The 4,873-nt window shown below is 34.3% G+C and overlaps 1 pseudogene; it reads left to right on the top strand.

The window, feature by feature from the left end:
* The first annotated feature begins 701 nt into the window (after window positions 1–701).
* Window positions 702–1,081, top strand: LOC130850488 (multifunctional methyltransferase subunit TRM112-like protein; annotated as a pseudogene).
* Window positions 1,082–4,873: the final 3,792 nt, after the last annotated feature.

Here is a 4,873-nt window from a genome sequence, read left to right on the forward strand (position 1 = left end):
AGCAGGGCAATAAAAAAGATGCAGATGTAGAGAATGGACTTGAAGACATGGGGAGCAGGGAAAGCTGGGATGAAGTGAGAGAGTAGCATTGACATATATACACTACCAAATGTAAAATAGATAGCTAGTGGGAAGATTTTGCATAGCACAGGAAATCAACTCAATGCTTGGTGACAACCTAGAGGGGTAGGATAGGGAGGGTGGGAAGGATGCTCAATAGAGAGGGAATATGGGGATATATGTATAAATACAGCTGTTTCACTTTGTTGTAAAGCAGAAACTTGCTCAACATTGTAAAGCAATTATACTCCGACTAAGATCTGAAGAAAAAAAATACTATCCAAAGTAATCTACAGATTTAATGCAATCCCTAACAATATTTCAATGGTATTATACATAGAAATAGAAAAATCTATCCTAAATTTTGTATGGAACCACAAAAGACCCAAATAGCCAAAGCAATCTTAAGAAAAACAAAGTAGAAGGCATCACACTTCTTGATTTCAGAGTTATAAATCTATATTAATTAAAACAGTATGGTACTGGCATAAAAACAGACACATAGATCAGTGGAACAGAATTGATATCCCAGAAATAAATCCACACACATGGTCAACTAGTTTTTGACAAGAGCAACAAGAGCCCACAATGGGGAAAGAATAGTCTGTTCAATCAATGGTGTTAGGAGGCATTGCGTTGACATGAAGCTGTTCACCCACAACTTGCCAAGCTTGCGTGTGTCAGGGGGTTGGGGTCCCATGGCTTCCCCCTGTACCTCCAGGCTGCCAAGGTCCACATCAACCCTGTGGAGTTTAACCCTGACTTTGTGGCTGGTATGATACCTAAAGTGGAGTGGGCGGTGCTTCTGGAGGCTGCAGACACCTTGCATCTTGTCGAAGTGCCCAAAAAGCCAATTCAGGGATACGAGCACAAGGAGAAATTTCTGAGAAAGACGCACCAAGTGCTGCTGGAAGTGGATGTGTTGGAGGGCACCCTTCAATGTCCAGAGTCTGAAAGTCTATTTCCCATCAGCTGTGGGATCCCCAACATGCTGCTGAGTGAAGAGGTAACCGAAACTTAAAACCGTGCCAGGCACCAGTTTTTTATTCTGTGATGGTGTGTATCTTTGTTTATATACATCCCATTTGCTAGTTTTGTTCTGTATATCCCCAACCCATGGCCAAGTGACACACCAAACACAAAGTATCCTTGAGTTCAATATTACATATATTTTTTCTCATTAAAGGTTCAAAACCACTTTTTTAAAATAAAAATAAATGGCATTAGAAAAACCTCTATATTCATATGTAAAGGAATGAAACTATACCCCTATCTTATACTGCTCACAAAAATTAACTCAAAATGGATTAAAGGCTCAAAGACCACAAGCCATAAAACTCCTAGAAGAAAACATATAGCTATAGACATAAAATTAATCCATGAAAAAAGAAAATCCTGTCAATTATGATAACTGGATGAAACTGGAGTGCATTATACTGTGTGAAATAAGCCAGAGGGAAAAAGAAGAATACTGTATGGTATCACTTATACTTGAAATCTGAAAAAAGTTTTTGATTTTTTTCACTGTGTGAAGTGATGGATGTGCTAATTATCTTGCTCTTATAATCATTCTATAATATATACATATGTTAAATCATCACACATTACACTTGTACACTATAAATATATACAATTATATTCATCAATAATTCCTCAATAAAGGTCAAGAAAATAAACCAATAGGGAACATTCTGGGAACAAGAAGGAATTAAGTGTTGTCTGGCTGGAGATTGGGCTGAGGGGTAGGTAGGAGCAACACCGTAAAGGGCCTCACATGCCATGTTGGTCCCCTGGGAGTCTTTGCATATAATCAATGTATAAAAGTCATCCTGGCTTGCATCTTACAGAAGAAAAGAACTATAGATTATTCAAGAAGTGAATGCAACTAAGTTCTGATATGTTTCTGCTATTCCTGAAATAGTTCTAACATCTGTGGCAGAGAAATTCAAAGTCTCATCCTGAGATTGAGTAGCACCCTTCTGGAGGCTGGAAGACTATTGATGGCTCCCTGTCTTTCATGGGATATAAAATGATACTAAGAGCAGAGCTCTTGACTGCAATCAAAATAGGACTTTTCATTCAGAAAACTTTTTAAAAATGTGGTTACAATGTGCCATGCTCTATGACAGTTGCTTTGGATACTAAGTCAAATAAAAATGACCTTTCAAGCAATTTAAAACTAGTAAAGGATGCAAATATATAAAAGAATAAGTAGACCATATTGTGATATGTTCAATGATTAGAAGTAAACATAAATAATATAGGAGCATAGAGGAGGGATATGGCAAAATTCTTGGGAAGGGTGCTCAAAAATGGGTTCAAGAGACGAAGCGAGAGAGTATCACAGACATATATATACTACCAACTGTAAAATAGTCAGTGGGAAGTTGTTGTATAACAAAGGGAGTCCAACTCGAGGATGGAAGTTGCGTTAGAGGACTGGGGCGGGGAGGGTGGGGGGGACTCGAGGGGGGGGAGTCAAGGAAGGGAGGGAATACGGGGATATGTGTATAAAAACAGATGATTGAATTTGGTGTACCCCCAAAAAAATAATAAAAAAAAGAAAAAAAATGGGTTCAAGTTCTGACTCCATCACTATTAGCTCTATGATTTTACATAAGAAATGTAATTTCTTGGGGCCTCATTGCCCCTATCAACACAATGAGAACATTGGATGATATCCAAGTAAGCTCTCAGTTTTAAAATTAAGTGATTAAAAATGCAATCATAAAAAATTGCAATCATTTTATAATCCCATGACTTAAACATACTTGATTTATAAAATTCAGCACATAGAAATATCAGCTAAGCACCAATTTCTTCTCAACCCCCACTACCTCTAAAAGTCAACTTCCTTTAGTATGTGTGGGTGAAATGGTCTCAAAAGATATTTTCTAAGTTGATAGTTTGGGTCTCAGAATTTTAAGTTACAGTGTTCTAGTCTAGCCCATAGAAGTATAACATAATGCTTTGGAGCATAAGCTTTGGGAGTCCGACTATGCTTGTAACCATGGGAAAATAACATACTTTTGTGCTTTGATTTCTTATCTGTAAAATGGAATAAAAATTGTTTATACTGTTTAGTGTTGTTAAGAGGAATATATTAGTTAATACATGCAAGGGTTTAGAATAATATCTGGCACATGATAAACATTCAATAAATATGGGTTACATCACCTATAATGAAGCTCAGTGGTTTTCCATCTTTTTTTTAGGTGTGGGCTAATTTCTATCAAAAAAAAGTTATGCAATTAAAGTTGTATATTGTAAGCCCTGGGGCAACCACTGAAAACATTTTAAAAGTGGTATAAATAATGTCAACTGAGGAAACAAAATTGAATCATAATAATGCTTAATTAACCAAAGAGAAGGCAGATAAAGAAGAAAAAAGAAATAAAGAACAGATGGAAGAAATAGAAAACAGCTAGCAAGATGGTAGATTTTAATCCAACCCTATCGATAATCACATTAAATATGAATGCCTGAATGCACCAGTTAAAAATGGCTGTTAGATTAGATCAAAAAGCAAGCACCAACTATAAGCTTTCCTCAAGAAACTAACTTTAAATATAAAGGTAAATATAAATTTAAATATAAGTGTAGTATAACTATAAATATAAAAGTAAAAGAGAAAATATATCATGCAAACACTAGCCAAAAAGAAAGTTTTAAATAGCTATTTTGATATCAAACAAAATAGACATCAGGGATAAATAGAAATATTACACGATAATAAAGGAATCAATTTTCCAAGAAGAAATAACAGTCCTAAATATGTATGCCCATAATATCAGAGCTTCAAATTACATGAGGAAATATAGACAGATTCACAATTGTAGTTGAAGATTTTCTCACTCCTCTTTCAATAACTGATAGAAAAAACATGTAGAGAGAAAATTAGTAAGAATATAGGAGCCCTGAACAATATTGTCAACCAAGTAGAATTAATTGACATTTATGAAACATTCCATTCAACAACAGCAAAATACATTTTCTTTTTCAGGTACACATGAAACATTCACCAAGATAGACCATATAACTCACAAAATACACCTTAACAACTTGAATAGAAAGTCATATAAAGATGTTCTCAACTGTAAAAGAATTAAATCAGAAACAAATAACAGAAAGCTAATTAGAAAAATCTCCAAATATTTAGAAATTAAACAACACAATCCTAAAAAACCTGTGGGTTGAAAAGAAAATCTCATAGAAAATTTAAAAATATTTTGAGGTAAATGAAAGTGAACATACAACAGCACAAAATGTGTGGGATGTAACTAAAAAAGTGATTATATGGAAATGAATAGCATAAAATGGCTATAACATAAAATTGTTAAAATGTTATGTATAGCATAAAATGGTTAAACAAAAAGAAAAATGATTGCAAATCTAAGCTTTTACCTTAAGAAAGTAGAAAAAAGGGGGAAACTAAGCCCAAATGAAGAGAAAATTAAGAAATAAAAATAATACCAGAAATCAATGAAATTGAAAAGAAAAAAAAAAAACATGATCATCAATAGGTGTGGAAAAATCATTTGACAAAATTCAGTCTCTATGCTTAAACAAACAAACAAAACCTATCAGCAAACTAGAAATAAAGGAGAATTTTCCTAACCTGACAAATTGTACACAGAATATTCAGCAAGCTACAGCTATATTATACTAAGTGGTGAAAGACTGAATTGTTTCCCCCTACTGTAAAAAACTAAGTAAGGCTGTTCTCTCTCTCTAACATCATACTGGAAGTCCTAACTAGCACAGCAAAGCAAGAAAAAGATATAAAAGGCTTGCACATCAAAAAAGGAAGAAA

Source organism: Hippopotamus amphibius, chromosome 3 (genome assembly GCF_030028045.1).
Source record: "Hippopotamus amphibius kiboko isolate mHipAmp2 chromosome 3, mHipAmp2.hap2, whole genome shotgun sequence".
Lineage (NCBI taxonomy): Eukaryota > Metazoa > Chordata > Mammalia > Artiodactyla > Hippopotamidae > Hippopotamus > Hippopotamus amphibius.